The sequence below is a fragment of the Dermacentor andersoni genome, chromosome 4 (genome assembly GCF_023375885.2).
Source record: "Dermacentor andersoni chromosome 4, qqDerAnde1_hic_scaffold, whole genome shotgun sequence".
Classification (NCBI taxonomy): Eukaryota; Metazoa; Arthropoda; class Arachnida; order Ixodida; family Ixodidae; genus Dermacentor; species Dermacentor andersoni.
This window is the reverse complement of record NC_092817.1, coordinates 69,919,411-69,941,145: the sequence shown is the minus strand read 5'-3', so window position 1 is coordinate 69,941,145 and position 21,735 is coordinate 69,919,411. Positions and strand designations below refer to the sequence as shown.

Here is a 21,735-nt window from a genome sequence, read left to right as displayed (position 1 = left end):
TTCTCGATTACCTGACTGATGACATGGATGTGATATATTGTAGAATATCCTATCTTGAAGCGCGCGTGTGTACTCCGCGTTAACCCTATAGGTGACCTCGTAAAGACGCTGGTGAAAGTTGAGGCGAAGTGAATATATGTACTGACGCCATCAACAACACGAGTTTATTAATTTTTTCTCACTGTGCTCCCTGGAACAGTACCTTTAAGATAAGTCTTTCAGATTTATTTTAAATTGAATAAAGTGTTGTATCACGTGTGCACGATATAACGGGCATTACAGAAAGAACGTGAGAGAGTAATACTTACATATCTAAAAAGACTTTGAGGTCTTCCTAAATCAATGCGTTTTCGGCAGCTACTGAGCAGTGGGATTAGGAAAGCGCGAGTAAAGGGAAGAAGATAAATGTATAAATAATGAAGACATTAACAAGGTAGCACATTTTAAAAATCCCGATCGAGGAAAAATCCCCATCCCCTGCAAATAAAAAAAAATAAACATTCTTTCTAGTTGCCTTTGCACGCAAAGCGTTTTATCCACGGGCCCAGGATTAGTGTTTCAGGAAACGGCTTACTGCCTATTGTTGCCACAGCTACAGAGACAATGTACCTGGCTATCGCAAACCATACCAGAGCACTGACATAAGCGCGCGATGAACAGAGTACAGCAGGATGCACTGCACAGCATGGACGGTGAACACATCCTACTAAACGGATACGACACCAGGATAGGGTGTTACTGGAACAAAGATAACTGGAAATATTGGGCCCAAAGTTAGCAGATGCCACAGGTCCCACATAGAAACACCTCGGGCCGTGCGCATGAGCATTGACGCCGACACCACATCGTCAATACGCTATGGTCGCGTTCAAGAACACAATCCGTTTCTGTCCACTTCCTCTAATGCGCTATGTTGGCGGCCGGGCAGTGTACTATGAGTAGCGGAACAGTCAATTAGCGGGCGCAGAAAGAAAGGACACGTGAGGTACAAATGTTGCAAGAGGCTGGTTCTTTGCCAGCTGTTTGGCACTTTAGTCGGTGGCAACGCCCTCAGTGCGCTCATGCAATTACCACAAGCAACGAGGCTTGCCAAGACTGCATGGCGGCACGCCATTGCGTTGCCGTGTTGTGAAACGCCTCACTCCAGGAACGGCGGCTTCTGTAAAAGCAAGCAAGTAAGTAAACACAACGCTCCCCTCCGAACGCGCACGCGTGTGCGTTTGTTTTTACTTCCGTTTACAAATAGAGAATCTAAAGGACGCAGATGCCGTTATTCAGCTATTTTCGTTCCTCTTATCTGTATAGGAATATATAATACTGTTTTTATTATTTTAGTCATTGGTCTTTGAGACTCCCATGGTATTCGTTCGCTTATATAGCGGCTACTAAGGCCCCAGGCCTACTGATCACCAGGACTGATATACCACAATCGTGTAGTCACCCGGCTCTGAACACCCATTGCATTTGCGAGCAAATTTACGCTTGGCCGAGGTCTTGAGCGTACCGTGCGCATCGGGTTCGGCGGCGTGTCGGTTTGTTAACCTCTCCACCACATAGCACTAAAGCCCGTGAGACAAGGCCAAGTGCACACCACAAACAAACAATCGTTGATAACGGATGCTTTACAGTTAAAACTCGATCGAACGAAACCTGATTTTACGAAGTTCCCGATCTCACGAAGAAATTTACATTCCCCGGCAGGTGCCCATAGGGTTCAATGTTAACATCGACCCGATTTAACGAAACAAATTTGACCGCACTCGATTTAACGAAGTTTTGCCTGAAATAAATGAGAGAAAAAGTGGTGATTTCTTTCTAATTTTGACACAGACGGGTTTTTCTTCGAGCGTGCGCTCTAAAACTGTCGCGTTCAAACATCTAGGCGCCATGGTCACATCCCTAGCTTTATTTTGCAGAGGCTGCATGCCGCGCCGCCTATGCTCAGATCAGCCGACTCAACACCGCCTAGGGGCGGCGGTGATTCTTTCGTTATTTCGTGGTTTATGCGACAGATGGCTGGATTAGCGGCAAATATAATGCCGCGATAGCCTTTGCGTGTCGCTACGTTACAATTTTAAATTTCGCAGGACCCAAAAATTTCTCGGTTTTACGAACTTCCCGATTTAACGAAATAATTTGAGCACGGTCATCACTTCATTAAATCGAATTTCAACAGTATTGTGCCAGATATGTGGAAAATATTTTTTTTTTTTTGTAATTCGGACGAGGTGCACCTCGTCTCGTTTGTTTAGCAGGCGTGCTGCGGCCTACGACTTCTTGCTCCCCACAAACTTCCCACTTAGCAACATGTTTACTTTCCTCTTCGTCCGTGCATTCATTATCAGTGCGCATAATTAAAATAAGTGCACGCTACGATAACAAATGGCGCGACTACGCTCACTTACGCGTCGGGCCGACCAGCAAATACGGGTATAGATAGAGGGCACAGAGGACAATAAGGAAATCGCGAGGAGAAGGGTCAGAAAGCAACGTTAGCACACGACAAATGAGCCGTTATCGAACACGGCGTACGAGGTTGCTGATAACGATTCGCCAAGCTCACCAGTTATCACCGCCACATGGGCCGTTGACATTAGAGTCACGACCGCTAGGCAGGAATAAATATAACTCCCGCGGACAATGAAGTGCTTTCGTGCGCAGAGTGCTCTCCATAAAGATGGAGCGACTAATAACTCGAGTGGGTTTTACGTTCCAAAAGCAGCGGTATTGATATAATAAAGATGCGTAATGGGCGTTTCCGTGTTGATACTTCATTAGTTGAATCTGGCCAACCACAGTCCGTTAAAGTGCACGAAAACCCAAATACCACGAGTGTGCTTCGCATAATTGTGCTGCAATCAGAATGCGCCGCAGCCGATGGGCAACTGCGACGGATGGATTGACAATTCTTGTGTTTCTATCACTGCTCAAGAGAAAGCGCGACAAGTGGAAAAAAGGAAGACAACACGTTTTGAAAGCTATCAAGGCGGAGAAAATGACAGCTGTAAAGACTTTGCATTCTGTGGAGAAGCGACGAGTGGCTGCAGAAATAGGCACGAACCTGGAAGGGTCATTGAAGGGAACCTGGAATGTCCCCTGGTAGTCTTCTTCGGAAGCCTCTGTGAGATAGAAGCTTTAGTGGTTCCTTGCATGTAACCATGCCGCGAATCACGTTATATGAAAAGAGGGCGTCATTACGACCGCGTCAGCAGCTAAGTGACGGAAGTGTAGCATAATTATCGAAACTTCCGGGGTCAGGAGAAGGTTTTTTTGTATAAAGTCACGAGTTCTTTCTCCACACACTCGACTAATATGCTGTTTGACTTGCTCTTGCCATTCTACACAACTGAGGCTTATTCAAGTAACGGAAGATACATGGATGTGAAAAATCTGAGGAAGGAAAAGTGGGGTACGAAAATGTCTTGTAATTCTGCAGAAGGGACCAAGCGGGCACGGACATCACGTTGATATATACGCGCTTAGCGTGGGCGGAGAAGCTTGACATACGGTCAAAAAGCAGACCGAGATCGTTTATTTCTACAACTCCGGCCAACACTGCATGATCAACTGAATAAGGGAGGACAATGTTATGTGTTTTACGCGAGTATGACACAATTCTGGTGTGAGATGAACTTAGAGTAAGCTCGTTTATTTGGCACTATTCAGAGAATGACGACAGGTCGGACTGCAAAGCGCGACAGTGTCCGATACTATAATAATAATAATAATAATAATAATAATAATAATAATAATAATAATAATAATAATAATAATAATAATAATAATAATAATAATAATAATAATAATAATAATAATAATAATAATAATAATAAATATCTCAGATGGTACAATATTGCAGCACCGTTTGAGTCGCTAAGGGTATCACTGATTTGTCCAAGTTGCACCTTCTTCAAAAAGAGCTTTGAGATGCATTGCCGACCTGCGTTACTGTTTCCCAACACGTGACCTCTTTTTTAACATATGAAATCTTACCAGTCTCTGCTGTATACAATTACAGAACTTTAATGAGTTTCAAGTCTTCTTCACGAAGTGATGAAAATTATATTGGTCATCTGGCAGAACTTTCAAAAAACACCCATAATTCGCAGATTATACATAAAGAAATGTGGCTAGTTCTTACAGCTAGAGCTTATTACACAGAACAATATATCTCTTATACTTTGCCAGTGTTATTAAATAAGTTAAACCAAGAAATATTTGACCCTTTTGAGCACTCAACTACATTTGAAACTCCATTTAATGAAGGGCTGACCATGCTCGAATTATTTTGTTAAATCGGGAAGTTCAGAAGAAGAGAGTTTTCGCTCCTTTGAAATCTCTTTACGAATACTCTTTACCGACGCCTGCGCGTGTAAAGAGTCCGAGAGGCCAAGAACTCTAGTGACAGCTGAGTCCGTTCTTCCGTGCACGGGCGCGGCGTGCAGCCTCGTCAAAATAAAGCTAGGGTCGTGATTAGGGTGCCTAGATGTTTTAACGCGATAGCTTTAGAGCGCATGCTCGAAGAAATACCCGTCTGCTTCAACATTAGAAAGAAATCACCGCTTTTTGCTCACTTACTCTGGAGAAGCCTCGTTAAATCGAGTTTAATACAAGCTAATTTCTTTAATTCGGGTTGACGACAACATTTAACTTTATGAGTATTTGCCGGGGACTGTAAATTTCTTCGTTAGATCAAAATTTATCTGTAATGTTATTAAACAATCTTTTCTGAACAAGTTACCTGTGATCATACTACAGGCATATTTATAATTATAATGTTTCTTTCTTTCCCATAGCGTGTTGCTATTTTCTTTTGTACTGCAATAAATAGCGCTGTTTCTTGCCTAGTGTTTTCAATTCTCTTGTCCTCCGAATGTTTGTTTGTGTGAAAAAATGATGTTTTCTTGCTGGTCTGCTGTACTGCCAACTTGAAAAAGGGGGCAGGACCTCTGCCAAGCTTGCGAGGTTTTAGTCCTGTCTCCACTCTCTATTTCAGAGAAAACAAAATTGATTGATCGATTGATTGATCGATTGACTGACTGTAAATACACGTTTTGAAGTCACACAAGAAATACGTGAATTGCTTTAGAACGAACATACAGACACCACTACATCGGACAATGCAGACCTTGGAAATCGCGTGCCTGTGTCAAAAATGTGCATGCAGCTGTGCGTGCGCTTCGTGCAAAAATGTCACTTCACACAGAGCAAATCATTCAAGCCGAGTGCGCAGCAACCGCCACGAAACGTTCGTTTTTTATAGCATATGCACTTTCATATCGAGCGTGCTAGTCAACAACGTTGGGCACAGGCTGGGGGAGCGTGCCACGCTCTCGCATTCGGCCTTGGCCATCAGACAAGGCTTCCTCAAGCGAAGCCACGCCAGTTCTGAACGCTGGGAGTTTCGAGCGCTCACATCAGTGCTTGGGCTTTTACCATGCTACGGGCAGTTTTTTTTTTTTCTCTCTTTTTTTTCCCCAGCAGACAGGCGAGAGGTGCTCCGCAACTCTAAACACTGGGCTGTGTGCGACTCACGTGTTCCGGCAACTTGCCGAGACACGTTTTACTGCCCTGCCGCTACACTGCTTCGCTCGCAGCTGTGCACTCGAATTGACTTTTGCGATTGTTTGGTTACGAGGAACGGATGGAAGCTTCTGGAGACGTCAGGGTGAGAGGCGAGAAACAACAAGTCTTCGTTTACTTGCCACTTGCAAAAGCAAGATGATTGTTTACATTTTACATGCGCGCTCTCTCCAGCCTGCACTGCCACGTCAAACGTGTTTCGGCTTTGTTTCATTTTCGACAGGGATTTTCCTGAGCGCAATGAAGCCCTTTCGAATGCTATTAAAATGCAATGCAGTTATCTTCCATGCCCTTCAGCTATTTATTGCTCAGTTTGAAATGACTCAGAACAGGCTGAATAAAGAGACAATAGTAACGAATTGAATACTGGGGGGTTTTACATGCCAAAAACCACGATTTGTTTATGAGGCACGCCCTAGTGTAGGACTCTGGATTAATTTTGACCACCTGGGGATCTTTAACGTGCCCACAATGCACGGGACATGGGTGTTCTTGCATTTTGTCCCCACCGAAATGCGGCCGCTGCGGTCGGGATTCGATACCGCGACCTAGCTCGTGCTTAGCAGCGCAACACAATAGCCGCTAAGCCACCATGGCAGGTGCACAATAGTAGCGACTTAATATCGCAGTGGAAACTTACCCTAACCTGTTTTTTTACGTCAGGATCAAAATAAGAGCCTGTTTAATGTTCCCAATCAGCCCTTTCTTTCTCTCTTTCTTTCCTTGCTTCTTTCTTTTTTTGTCGTGGAGGAAGACAGGTCAGCGTCCGCCAACAAGAACACCTGTGTTCGACTATATTTAATCACTGAATCACTGACGCATTATTTTATACACTTTCCAAATGCTTTGTTCTCTGCATATTAACGAACCTATATATATATATATATATATATATATATATATATATATATATATATATATATATATATATATATATATATATATATATATATATATACATATATATATATATATATATATATATAGAGAGAGAGAGAGAGAGAGAGAGAGATTTAATTTCTTTTACGTTAAAGTACATTCTTGATTTCTTATATTTGTGCTATTCGGTGCCTGGCCAATTCTACGAGTGGGTCATGTGCCACTGTGACACATAAGCCTTATGCTACTACTAAATGGTAGACCTTAAGTAAACTCATCTTTGTTTGTGTGGATTTGTGGACTTTGATTATGCTCAGTAGCGTACGACATCATGGCCTCCTACTTCGTCTATTCATAACAAATTACAAGAGAACTACGAAGAAAACAACTTCGCCTTTAGACAACAAACGCGCATATCGAAAGCAAGCCACGTGTCTTCACGTACTCCAATATAATGACGCAATCGGGGGCCTCATTGCAAGAACATTAAAGCTGCGAGCAACGTGCAAACGTTTAGTAATCATCCCCTATTCCATGAGGCAGAAATCGAACATCGGGAACGCTCTAAAGCATTGCAGTGATTGTTTTACGCACGTGAAAGTACGAGCCCTGCACGCGTGAGTCACCCAGCCATCGACGTCAGTTTGAGAAGCCTCGAGCGCCAGAGACTGCCTCCATTTGGTACTTTCTTTTCTTTTTATCTAGCCACCTCAGACAGCGCACGCCTTGCAAGCGCAACTCAGCGGACGAGGTCGCAACACAAGGTGAATTCCCGATCGCCTTCACGTACGCAACTGAAACCGTGTGCACTGCTACGTCGCCGCCAGCATATGCGCTTTTTTTTTACTAGATCGAGCGAACGCCCTTTCATTCAAGGTTACCGGGTATGAGTCACGTTTTGTTTTTATTTACCGCTGCGGGCGCGCGAACGTTCCAGAACAATTTCTCGTATCGTATACGTGGACGGCCGATGCACTCGCACGTCGAGGCTACTCCACAACCGTCTGTTTTGCAGCGCGCCCTGCACCGTCGGCAAGCAAACGCCGTCACTGACGTTCACAAAACCAAGAGTTTTGAAATAAACTAAAATCGGAAAAGTCGGCGCACCGCCGACGTCGACGAACGGCGCTGGGCGAGCCAAACGAGCCCGGGCAAGCTCGCCGCGGAGCTTATCGGCGCCGGCGCCAGGTGGCGAGCGGCGCGTTTGCTCTCATTTTGCGCTTTGTGTGTTGTTTTGACTGGTACGGTGACGTCAGCGCCGGGACGGCAACATAAACGCTGCGGCGCGGGCCTGCCTCTGCGTCTATTGGAGAACCGTCTCTGAGAGGAGGCAAACGTCTCTGCGTTCCAACTTGAGCCTGCGACTCACTCGTTCGTTGCCTGCCCGCTGCTGGGTTTTCTGCACGTTTTCGTTCTTTTATCGAGTACCCGTTGCTGGAAGCAAGTAATTCGAGATGTCTGAGAGCCACTTCGACGAGTACGAGCACTACAACTTCGACCACGACAAGTTCCTGTATGCGGGCCACAGCGGCAAACAGAGGTCGAAGAAGGAAGCTTCGGAGCACACCAACCACCACGACCCGAGCGGACACGTCCGTAAACTAGTCACGAAAATGGCCAACACCGAGAGGAACCGCAGGAACTCTGGCGGCAACCGGCATTGAAGTCTGGTAAGAGCTTGTTTTGATTTGTCAGTGCCAGTACTTAGGTTTAATCACGGGGCGCAAATGAGTCCTAAAAGCGTAAGATAATTTTCGAGAATCGCTGTAACGGACGCTGCTAACCAAAATTCATCAGTGTCGATGCGTTGCTAAGCGTGAAGGTATCGTATATGTGTGCATCCTTTGTTGCTGGCGCCATGTTCGTCTCCCGCCCCCTAGCGCGAATGGCCTTGAGCGCCTTACAGCGCAGTTACCTGGGAGGCGTCGGCACCTGGCGTTCAACTCCTGTGTTGTGGATCCCTTGGAGACGAGTAATACTGAGCTCGAAAATGCGCAGTACATATTACTTCGAGCTGCTACTGTTAGTTCTTTAACGAACTTGTTTTTTTGCAGAACTTGTCGCTAAGGGCGGGCAAGAGCACGCCCTTTGTTTATAATATACCTCACAAAGGCGTGGTCGTTAGCATCGATGCGTGCTGTCATGCGACTAAAGCACACATGTTGGGCTCTCAGACCTACGAAAAGCACGAGATATTGAGCATTGTTCCGAAGATAAGCTCTGAGGAGGCTGCACTTTTATCGATCTGCCTTTTGTGCGTCCCTTGTCTTTTTATCGTGGGGAACGGAGTGAAAATAAGACGCCACGTCGTATTTTTGTCGTGCCGAGACGTCCTAGCAACGTCACAATCCTTTTGCGAAACCTTTTGAGCTTGCCATGAACGTAGCACTCAAGATGACGGCGTCTATCCATATTTAAAATTTCAAGACCTTGCGGTGTTCTTCGTGGTGTGCGCGAGGGCCACGTGTCGGTGCACTCCACGCATGCTCGTGAGTGATACCTGTTTGACCGGAGCACCAGAACGCTGCAGCTATATATTTCTCATTTCTAAACTCGCCGACCCATAGCACGACATTAGATTTAGGCCGTTGTCCCCTCCCTATCCGTCTACTCGCGACGTTGATGCAACCGCCTAGCACTGTCCCCTTTTTATTGTGTAAGCGTTACACTGCAGGAGTAATAGAGTGCCGCGGGTCGTGGCAAGAACCAGTCTGGTCAGCTGCACCCAGGTCGATCGGTGTGCCTCTAGGGGGGGAAGAAGAAAAAGAATTGCTTCAAGGAAGGGCTTAAAGGCGAAACAGGGCCAGCTTTAAAAAGAGGCAGGGAGTAATGTTTTCGGCAACGATGGGCCTTGCTTAGGACGAGGCCGAGAGCCCAGGGCAGCAGTCGTCAAGCGCGTCCTCCTGCGCTCGTGCAAATTTAATCTTGGCCTCGCCACCCGCGCTTGGTGCGGATGTTGACTGGAAGGAGGAAGCCGCGGGGAGAGACGAAGGGGGCGGCGGTTATCGACGCGTGCTCCCTCGTTTCCTCGTGCGCCGTGGAAGTTTGCCAACAGATCTTTGTCGCCTCTGGGGTGCATTTGGTGTGGCAGCTGCCCTCGTTTTGGGCACGTCCCTGCCTTGTGTTGCGTCTTGTAGTTTGTTTACTCTTTGTTGGGCGCCGTCTGTTACGCCCCCTGTTGCCGGCCCAGCCTGTGCCGCAATTTGTCTTATTCCAGCGGCCATTATTGCACGTACGCATTGATTAGCGTCTCTGCTACTCAAAATTAATCCGTAGTCCCCCCCTATGGCGTGCCTCATAATCAAATCGTGGTTTTGGCACGTTAAACCCCATAATCCAATCTACTACAAACTTAGAACAATTGTAGTTATTCCTTTCAAAAAAAAAGAAAATGCTCAGCCGTGTTCTGACCACCAGGCTGAATAATGGAGTGCGGTACTGTCGTTTAGTGTTTATTGTGACCACCAAACGTACGCTACGTCCTCCGCGACCTCTGTAAGGCTTTTTTTGTTTTTTAGCTTCAGCACCTTGTTTCCAATTGCAAATTCTATATTGGGCCTTAACAGTTCTATTTCGTTTGTAGCTGCACGTCCTAGATTCCCCGTACCTTAGACTTCATTGAGCCGCAGATGTAGCCTAGCTAGCGAAACGCCTGGCTTGATGCTACAGACATACCTTAGCGGAAGTTTTAATACAGAAAGGCGCGAATGTCATACATATTACACGCGCATGTTCTCCTGTATTCGATCGATTTTTAGCGCAGTCTCAATTTTTTTTTAATCTGACGCTTGACGTTGCCATTACTGGTCGCTCTAAACATAGACCTTTAGCATCTCGCACGGTGGACCATGCGGCTGAGTTCCAAACATATTCATAACACTAGTTAGGGGACCTTTGACTTGCCTCAAATATGTAATCAAATATGTAAATGGTAGTGTAAATCTTGCTGGAAGATTATTACCAAAGTTGGGGTCTTTTCCTTTTTTCCTTTTTATACCTCTGTGCTTATACAACCACGACGGCCATCCATTGTATGCCTTTATAAGCTGCCAGAAGATAAGTTCTAACACTTGATTTCTCCCTCTGTATACCTTGGATGTCTATCGTGCCGCTTTAATAATAAACCAGTGGATCCGTTTTCAGGTTTCTGTCGCTCACTCGCCTTTCGTTCCCTCGTGCAGGTCGTGTGTGGCATCGGTGCCGGGCTGACATCACCCACCTGGGCACGGTCTCGTGTGCCACATCTAATTTATGGTACAACAACGGAACATCGGACGTCGACTGTGATCTTTACAAATACCTTGGACATTGCGTACTCACCGAGGGCGGTGCGTGTGCACAGACTGTTGCCTTTCCTCCCTGGCCCTCTTTCTGTGATGTCTCGTCGCTTGCTTTGACGCGCGGTGTGTGTTTCATCTATCCTCATAAGTGTCGACGGTGGCCGGCTTACGTCCTAAAATATTACGGCTGTCTGTCGGAAAGCCCATTCAGGCTACTTGTCTTGGCTTTTTTTTTTTTTTTCGCTTTCATATTTATCTTGCACTGTCGTGTCGTAGAGAAAAATAAGAGGGCAACTCGTTATGAAGATATCGTACGAGTATAGGGTATCACAACTAAATAAAGTGTTATGGCACTTACTCGTGTTTGTTTTTATTGTGGGCTCTGCGCACGGCTTTCAGGTGCACCGGTTTTAGGGAGGTTGCATCATTTTGCAAGTAATTATTCGAAGAGTGCGAGAGAAAGTCTGATGAGAGCCGGAGATGTTAACCCAGCGATATGTCTGCCAAGCTGTTCCAGCTGGTCAAGGTGACGTGGACGAAGAAATCTGCGACCACGAGATCCTGCCTTCCAGGTGCTGTTTCTGATTGGATCACTTTAATGCATAACCTGCTCTCAAGGAGAGTTATAGCGCAAAACAATCACGATGACACAATACTGTACACGCACGGCGCTACTCATTTGCATCGTCAAGCCGAACTAAAGATGCCTGTCACCGATTACGTCACCGACCACGTGCACCTCGCTAATCCCTTAATTTTAAAGATCGGGGTGTTGTTGCAGTAGGCGGGTTAGCCTGGCGTACATGGCCGGCAATTGTTACGCCTGAGCATCCTATGTGTGGCACTGTGTGTGTCACCAGGTGTCTGAGATCCTCGTGTCTCGTATGAAGGCAATCGGCAGTCGTTGCGCTTTTTTCCTGATTGCCGCTGGCCCTCCGGGGAGAATGACGTCTTCAAAGGTCCTGTGTGAAAGACCATTCTTTTCAAGGCTGTCGACAATTGCTTTCCCTTCTGTGTCGAGCTGCGGACATATCCAAATGAATTGTTCGATGTCGGTGATATCGCCACAGAAGGCGCCGAACGGGGAAGCGCATTGTCCAGTCTTGAATAACCAAGCCGGGGTGTACGCGGAGTCGGTTCGGGTGCGGTACAACAGCGTTGCTTATTCCCGAGTACACAGGCGGGGTGTGGAATCTGGTGGATCGCCCTAAAGTGAATGCGGATTGCATTCTTATGGTTCTGAAAAATCTTTGGCGCTGTTACTTTTGGGACACATGTCAGTGCCAGGCGTGCAAGAGCGTAAGGTTTTTCATTTCCTTCAATTGCTACGTGAGATGGGATCCATCGAAATTTTACGTTAAATTCCTTGCTTATTAGAACTTTGATCAGTGCCATAGACTGCCTTGTAACTTGCGCCGTGTGTGTCCACTGTTCTCGTTGATTGCTTTTTTTCTTTTCGCTATAACTTGACACGATGAACCAACAGGCCGATATCGCAACCCTTGACCTGTTGTTCATTCTGACCCTGGACCTGCACCAGATCTTAAATTTATTCATTTTGTCATAAGATCAATTGATGTTCCACTAAGCTTTTTCCCGCATCGCGCGAAAGAAACTTAGTGGAGGAACAGGACATCAAAAGTATGGTATAGTATCGCGAAATTACTGCTAGTCTCAGTATTCCCACTATATTCATCAATTCTACAAACTGCAACATCTGCCGCAAATAGCAAGGACGTTGTGTTATAATAAGTTATACACTTACTGCGTCCGTCACTGATAGCAATGCGTTGACGCAATAAGGTGAGTGCGAAAATATGAGATGAAAGTCAGAGATGTTAACCGAGGTAACTACGCGGTTGGTCACTCTGCACCAGGTGAAGGGCAAAGCGTAGAGAAAATAAGAAGGAAAGATACGAAGACATGGAATTTATCTGTCCGTACAAACACAATGAAGACTTATGATGATGATCGCAATAGCGCAATAGCGCTTGCACGGCCTTCTTCTGTGACGGTAGGTCCTTTCGATGTTGTAGAATTCTTTTTTCGGATAGCGCTTGGTCGTCCAGTTGGTCAAGTTCGTGGCGAAGGCATGCCCTCTGTGTACTGTACTGCGGGCAGGCACACAAAATATGGCCAATTGATTCTTCATGGCCGCAGTGGTCACAGGTTGGGCTGTCGGTCATCCCTATGCGGAATGCATAGGCTTTAGTAAAGGCAACGCCCAACCAAAGTCGATATAAAAGCGTGGCGTCTCTACGGTGAAGCTGTGATGGCGCTCGAAGACTTAGTGTTGGATCGAGTGAGTACAGTCGCGTGTTTCTTAAATGTAGCTCATTCCATTGCGACGCGGTGCACTGCCGAGCAAGTAGGCGGAGCTCCCGTGCTGCGTCAGTTCTAGAATGAGGAATTGGGACGTGGCTCTCCTCAGTATGGGCTGAGCGGGCAGCGTGATCCGCCCGTTCATTGCCGATAATCCCGCAGTGACTTGGAAGCCACTGAAAGGTTATCTCATGGCCTGCTTCACTTATATGTTGCAACGTCTCTGTAATATGGAATATTAGTTGTTCGTGTGGTCCGCGTCGTAAAGGTGACAGTAGAGACTGCAGTGCCGCCTTCGAATCGCAGAATATTGTCCATTTATGTGGTGGTTCATCACCAATGTGATGAAAGGAAGTAAAGAGCGCTGCTAGCTCTGCTGCCGTCGATGCTGCCGTCTAGCGGCCTGTGTGAACGACTTTAACTGGAACGCCTTTTGTGTGTGTGCCTCCATGTGTGCGTGTTTTTTTTTTCCTTTTTTTAGCGTTTTCCTCTCTGTCATCTTTCTAACCCCTATCCCCCATCCCCAGTGTAGGGTAGCAAACCGGAGACTCATATCTGGTTAACCTCCCTGCCTTTCCTCTTCATTCTCTCTCTCTCTCTCTCTATGATGATGATGGTTGGCCTTCAATATAGTCCCGATGCTTTAAAAAGAAGCACCCATGCTTTCATAGAAACTCTTACTGTCGTTGTCTCGGACGAGAATCCAAGGATTCTACTTTCCTAAGGCTAAAGTTAAGTTTGTCGAACGAAGCACGTGTCCTTTGAACACTACGTGCAAACATTCACTAAGAAGGTTCACATTCGTTTGTTTGCACCCACAAACTTTACATTCGCAAAAAGGAAATTATCTCCACTGTCTTTTTTTTTTTTGCCTTTGCATTTTGAAGCATATGGTACTTACCAGTCATCACGCTAAATCTAGTTGCTCTGTATAACACGGTCGCCAGAATGCGAAGCTAAATTCCGGTTTCAATTTTGCGGGCTCTGAAGACTTGCTCTTTGGAGTGTTGTAAGCAAGAAAAAAATGCAGCCGCTATATGCTATCAAGCAGGTGTTCACGCGCATCTGCGAATATGCGCAGATGGCTATTGATGCTTCTCTAACCTCTGGATAGGTTTCAAATGACGCGCAACTTGGGGCCATTTCGACTGTTGTCTTTTAATGTCGAACACGAAATATAGTTTAAAGATATGGCTGACAAGGCGCTCGGATGTACGTCGCGCGGCGTCTACGCTATCTCTGACCGCCTGACGAAAAACTGTTGGCTCCCGCGGGAAGCCGCAAAAGCGTGAAAATGCACCTCCATCATGACATAACTTCTACTACAGCCCAGATTTCGAAGGAAATCCAGCTCTTGACGCACCACCATCTCGGTCTGTACAGACTTAAATCGATGGATGATTGTTCCGGTGGTTTCTCCCAAAAGTAAATCATCAGAATTTATTTAACCGCGCGCATACGCAGCAGATAGCTTTGACGCACAGCTCGACGTATAGCTCTGACGTGTAGCTCTGACATATAGCCAAAACGTCCGACATTATATTTATAGCTCCAACATTCCACTTGAAAACGATCATCTGAACGCCAGGCGACGACATTTACATGTACACTCGCTTTTGAAGCGTTGCTGTCGCATTATTGTGCTTGGGCCATGTAGAAACATTCGGATATTTTTATAATAATGCTATAACCATTATTAAAACTGAAGAGCAATAACATACTTCTTCACCGTTGCACATTTGAAACGAACACGACGATCACATCATCATATATAAGTGACGTTAAGCAAATTGGGCACCTAGTCCTGGAGCATTGGTTGATAAAGTGCTTTTTCATTTGCAGGTTAGCGACCGTAAATTCGTCAACCTAGTGTGTACGCATTTATCGACGTTGGTAGTGATCTCTGGCAAGAAATATTTTGTTCTTTATATCCACAGGTGCTTTACTTGTGAAGAACAGGCCCGACTCTCTGTCGATTTGAGCCGAGTGTGCTGGATTAGACATGTTTTTTTTTAATCTTTGTCTTTATTTCTGAATTTTTCCCTACGGCGTAACTATAAGGTATACAAATGCAGGCCGGTTTCGGCGACATATTTCAGTACGGCTCGATGGTTTTTTTTACCCATGGAGCCAAGAATCGCAGTCCGCTGGTCTCGTGGGACGGAGGCCCATTGTTTGCAGGTAGCTTCGTCAGATCTGGTTCAGACCAGGGCAGGTCCACAAGAAGTGTTGGTTTGTAGCTGGGGATGCTGTAGCAGAGTAATGTTAGCAGGCATCCCCGAATGAGCCATGGAGATTTTGCGGCCAGGCATAGGTAACCGATCTAAAGTAAGTACCGCCCCACACGGAGTCTCTGCAACACCATCTCCTCCTGGTGGGTAAGGCCACCTGGAGGTTCGAACCACACAGTGGGACAAAATCTCATATGGTGATGCGGAGAACCTCCTTGCGGTGGAGGAGATGACCCTGGGGAGGTCACATAGAAAGGATACATCCAAAGCCTGTGGGTTGCTGTGGTTAGACTGTGGAGCGGTGTTTGCTTATACGTGAGCTGAAATAGCGTTTCGCTGAATCCATTGGATCCGAAGCTGACCGGCCGCCTGGGCAGTCATGCGGTGTATTTCGTCTGCGAAATGGTGATTATTATATAGTTGAAACTCGTGTTCGTTGTTGTCGTCGTCGCCATCGTCGAAGTGAGTTTATTTGAATGCTCTTCCACTCAGTCTACATCAAGTATACATTTACTGCTCTAAATAACACATGAACAGCAACAGCAAAAGAAATGAGGAAAAGAGAACGCAATGCAAAACATTGAACGGCAGTACCTGGAATTCGCTGGTTTTATTTTTTTCTCTCTCTCTCGTTTCAGATTGCACATGTGCGGTGTCTCTTACTGCATGTATTTCATCACAACAACCAATGTGAGGTCGAAATTAATGTTTGTTCGATGCTTCATTAGAGCGTGACAAGGGCCAACAAAGGAATAATGTCATAGACGTCTGGCCCACTTGACGGCGGTGTGTTACAGCTGCTGCGGAAATGAGAACCACCGCACAATATCTGTTTGCTCTTATTGTAACTCGTGGTAGAAAATACCAGTGACTGCAAGAACGATGCGCAGTCATTTGCGTTCCTTATCATCGTCTACGAATTTCTAAGAGTAACGAACAGCGAAGTTTTCTGAAGGAAGGGTGGCGGATGTTCACGGGTTCCTGAAGACGCACCTACCCTGAGGACACGTCAGAATAAACATGGCCCTTATGGTGAAGTGAACAGGGCATTTCCGAGAGAAACAGACAACATGGCCTATGCTGTACCAAGCTAAAAGTTCAGTGTTAACGCAAGTACATTCATAGGCACTATTACTTCAAATGTTTAAGCACAATGCTCTTGGTATTATAGTTGTAACGATTACATTTGGAAGAATGCAGAGCCAGCCAGCAGACGGCACACTCGAATATTTGTATAGAAAGAAATGCTGCGACATACAAGATGGCATCAATACGAACAGGTAAGTGTTCTATTTGCCACTGTGCGAGAGAAGAATACAAATAAAGAAAGTGCAGGTGCACATGGTTAACGATACGCATGCACAGTTTTCTACTCTGATGATAGAGTAGAAAACCGTGTTTATCACCTTCTATCTGTGCTGAGAAAAGGTGATAAAGCGATGAAAAGGAGCGAGAAAGAACGCTACTGTGCCTACGTGTGAAAGAGCACACCGAGCCTGTAAACGGCCGCAAAGACCAGCCGGCTTGAGGTACTGTAGCAGCGTTCTCCTTGCTTTCTGCGCGAACGACACGCACGGCCATGGTCCAAGGACACTCGCTTTCGAAAGCGGTCTTAAGTCCAGCTGGTTTAATGACGCCCGGAGACGTACACACGGGACGTCCTACCGAGGAAAATGTCACAAAAGGTGTTCAACTGTATTTTCAGTGCCGCAAGAGTCGCACAAAGGCATGTCACCCATTCCAATGAGGAACGAATAAGACTTTGTAAGTTCTACCACTAGCCAGAGGCGGCAAAATAATGTTGCATCAAAGCGGAAAATCCTTTTATAGTAGTTTCACCTTTACATTAGGGAGAATCCAGTGTGAGTAGACCACAGTATAAGCGACATTTCTGGGTCTTTCTTTAGGTGAAACATCTGTCTAGATGACAGCGCTGTTCTGCAAAACGTCTGCAAAGCACCAACGACTACAAAGATAGGCTACTCTCTCTGTGTCCTCGCGGCCGACAGCGTGCAATATCAACGGTTTCGAACTACTGGGAACATCAAGAGTTCATCAACTTTTATTCAAGCCGAAAGCGCAGTCAATTTTGGGCCATATTATCTTTATTTGTTGGTTGCTAGGCCTGATAATGTGATTATGTTCGTTCGTTCTCCCCAAGGAGGTTATATATTAAAATTTCTGGAGTGGAGGTGGCTCAGCGAAAGTGAAGCTGGTCGCCGCCATCTTGCTCGGGGCAAAAAGCCTGCGCCGCCGTGTTTAGTCGTCGTACCAGAACACGGAGTGCGCTGCCGTGCTGCTGTTGTAATGACATTAATGATTGTGGCATGCTTTTCTAGAGCATTGCAGCACCTCAGTAAGCAATGGTGAAATCGTGCGTTGCTTTCGGCTGTACAAACCGGTTTCTGAAGACGTCGGGAATAACATTTCACCTGCAAGCACACCTTTCTATTTGCTTACAGCCGCCTGTATAGCGTGCGTTTTCCTCGGTTGAGGACCACTGGGATAGTGTACGTACAGTACATGATGCGCTACATTACACGTGTCTCGATGTCAAATTCACGCCTTAAGTTCTCATTGGCGTGTCGTTGCGTCTGGTTGGGCCGGGATATCACCGCTAGCTTGCAGCGCGCTCGAATTGTACTCAAATGCGCGTGCGATCTGATTGCACGTACCGCAGTGTGTCTGCTTCTAATTGGACTTAAGCACAAGAGTGCTTATGTACCGGGCATTAGGTACCAATGGGTACTAGTAAGCAGGTGTGATGCGCTTTAAATTTCGAGTGTTTATTAAAGTGTATACTCCGTCACGCCAGAACTATAATGCCGTGTATCTGCACAAAAATGTGTGCTTTACCATCACATTTTATCGTTGTAATAGTGTAAATGTATTTCATTGGTAGCTTTAAGAGATATTAGAAACAATTTAAAGCAATAAAACATTGATCAGAGAGAATACCCATAGGGGTACATTGGGCTCCACAGAAAATGCATGGGGAAGCTTACAATAGGGGTGGGCCAACTTGAAATTTGGGTTTGGCTAACTGAAATTTGGGGATGGGCCTACGTAACTTAGAAGTGGGCCAACTTCAAATTTGCGTGTCTTGAAATTTGGGGTTGGCCCAACTTGAAATTTGGGAGTGGGCCACCCCCAAATTCCAAGTTGGCCCAGTCCCAAATTTATGTTGGCCCACCCCCAGTTTTAAGCTGGCGCACACCCAGATTTCAAGTTGGTCCAGCCCTAAATTTAATTTGGGTCATCTCGAAGTTTCAAGTTGGCCATCCGCTAAATTTCAACTTAGGCCACCCTGAAATGTCTGTTGACCTAAGCCCAATTTCAATTTCAAGTTGACCCACTCCTAAATTGAGTTGGCCCACCCCTAAATTTCAAATTGGCCCATCCCCAAATTTCAGTTAGCCCACCACCAAATTAAAAAAGAAAAATTATGAGGTTTTACGTGCCGAAACCACGATCTGGTTATGAGGCAGGCCGTAGTGTGGGAATCCGGAAATTTGGACCACTTGGGGTTCTTTAACGTGCACCTAAATCTAAGTACACGGGTGTTTTCGCATTTCGCCCACATCAAAATACGGCCGCCATGGCCGGGATTTGATTCCGTGACTTCGTGCTCAGCAGCCCAACACGTACCATGACCACAAAGCAAACACGGCTTTTTTATTTATTTACTTAAGCTACCAGGGCGCTAACCCCAAATTTCAAGTTCGCCTGCCCCTACTATAAGCTTTCTCATGCATATTCTATGGAGCCCTACATACTGCTATGTGTATTCTCTCTGATCAATTCTTCTTTCTTTTGGCTTTAATTGTTCCTAATCGCTTACAAAGCTACCAGTCATCTATACATTTATGCCACAATAACGATTCAATGTTAACTTTGCAAATTATGCTTTCTTTTTGGGCAGATACAAGGCATTACACTTCTCGCATGACGGAGCAGGAGGGCTCACCAAATAATGTTTACGCATTAAAATAAGCTAATAATTAAAGCGCATTCATGCGCACATAGAAAAGGATGTAGTATCATATATTACTGTAACTAACTTGCCTCATCGCAAGTAAAATATTTATGTAAGATAAACAATTATTTTGTGCGCAATTTTTTATAGGGGAACCGAAAGCGCACTCGACTGCCATGCGTTAACCGCCTTTACGCTGAGCCCGCTCTCTTTTGCCCCGGCAATATGGCCGCCGGTGGTTTCACTCGCTCCCGTAGACGGCCGCAGCGGCTTCCACTTCGTAAGATTTAGTATGTTCTTCCATTCGTAATTAGCCGACTCACATACGCCCTTCCGTATCAGGCCTTGACAAACCAAGAGATTAAACAGGCAAACGCAATAATAAGAAAAGCCTTCAAAGCCGCCCTTGGTCTTCCCGAATGCACTAGCACAGAGAGATTCGAGGGACTGGGCCTGCACAATACTTTTGACGAGTACGCAGTCGCGACGTTATATGCCCAGAAAGAAAGACTTTGTTCTTCAACTCAGGGCAGGGAAGTATTGGCGAGGTTAGGCTTTCCCCTGAGACCCCAGTATTGCGGAGAGGAAACGGCACAGATAGACCGCAATGTTCGATCGCACATCGCGGTGGCCCCAATTCCCAAAAACATGCACCCCAAGTACCATCCCGGACGACGCAGAGCAAGGGCAAAGACCCTTCACAAACGTTTCGGCATGGGACCGGGGGTGTATTATACGGATGCCAGTCGAGCCAGCTCAGACACTTTCAGCATAGTCTCTGCATGCAACAACAACATAACAACGGCATCCTTCAAAACCTCCTCGGCATGCGTGGCAGAGGCTGCAGCCATCGCCTTGGCCATTCAGGACGCCGAGCGCCAAACCAATTCGGCTGTCATGTTATCCGACTCACAAGCAGCTTGCCGCCTGTTTTTACAAGGCATGGCACCCAAATCAATAATCAAAATTTTAGGCACTCAACTAGAGGGGCACCACACTATCGTCTGGTGTCCGGCACACGAGCGACTGGCAGGAAACGCTAGGGCAGACCGTATTGCTCGAGGTTTGAACGTCCGAGCAACGGCATGGCCTAGCGACGTCCTTCCTCCGAATTCTCGTGACATCCTCCTACAGCAAAGGCAGGAGCGGAGACGTTTTGGACATCCTCACTCCGATTTAAACAGCGAACAGGAGAGGGACTGGCGTCGTATTCAGACGAATACATACCCCAACCTGCACCACCTACACAGAATACACCCCACGAGGTTCACTGACGAGTGCCCGTGGTGCACCAACACACCCACACTAAAACACATCACATGGGAGTGCCCCAGGAGGCCTCCGCACATAGACAGTCCCATATTACACCAACATCCACTAATGAGGAATAGGCAGTGGGAGGCATGGCTTGCGGACGAGGGTCGGGAGAGCCAGTTGGCTCTTCTGGACCAAGCCCAGCGAGCCGCTGGTGCCAGTGGGGCCCTGGAATAGGGGCTCCAACCATCGTGCCTTATTTTATTTACATTGAATAAAGTTTTACTCTCTCTCTCTCTCTCTTCCTTGGTTCTCCCTTAATGTTCTACAATAGATAAATAGTGTTACTTTTGAGAACGTTATTCTTCAGCAAATGAAGGATTATAACCATGTCGCACGAGCAATGTTAATGTCATTAAAGAGTTTCTTAATGCTACGATAACGAAAGTTTGTGCTGCTCACGCATTTTAAAGACATTGAGCATTGCGATGATGATAGCTGCAAGTGAATTCAGTTGGCCCACTGCAATATTATTAACAAAAATATTTAGCCATGAAAACCTCAACAAATGCCACTAAAAGCTTTATTAGGGATATTTCATGTAGAATGATTTCACTTCAGAAATACGTTTATTGTGTTCAACCGGAACTGTAAGCAGGAATGAATACGCATGCGTACGCATTCGACGACCGAATGGAGTTTTAGCAACAAACCACGCTGCAAGTGACATTAACCTTAAATGACATTAAGTATGTCCGTGTGGCGTCACCCGAAATATATTAAACATCAAGGTATTGAGGAGTTAACGTCATTTTCGTGCCGGTATCGCACGGTTTTCCTACATTGAAGCAATCAAATATTCGCGCGCCTGTTGCTACTTCTCCATGACGTGCGGTAAGGTATTGCCCTCTGGTGGAAAATTATGCAAATGTTGTATCCGTCTGGCCGCCTTCGAGACTGCGTTCGGCGTGCTTGCGAAATACGCAACGCAATGGAAATCTCAGAGGACAGCACTAACCCGTGTGTTCTGGAGTCAATGTAGTTCTGCCCACACATAGCACCCTCGTGAGGGCGTGCGCACCCTCATCTGCCCTGAGGGTGAGGAAGGACGGATCTCATGAGACGAGGGCAATGGAGGGCGACTTCGACGAAGTGAGCATAGGGAAACAAATTCTACTATGACGTGAGGGCGAATGAGGAAGTCCAGATT

The 21,735-nt window shown here is 46.2% G+C and overlaps 1 long non-coding RNA gene across 1 annotated transcript; it reads left to right on the top strand.

Annotated features, from left to right (window-relative positions):
• Positions 1 to 7,762: 7,762 nt before the first annotated feature.
• Positions 7,763 to 10,989, top strand: LOC126536267 (uncharacterized). The gene is made up of 2 exons (XR_007600631.3): positions 7,763 to 8,132; positions 10,644 to 10,989. It is a non-coding gene; the product is annotated as an uncharacterized lncRNA (long non-coding RNA).
• The last annotated feature ends 10,746 nt before the right edge of the window (positions 10,990 to 21,735 follow it).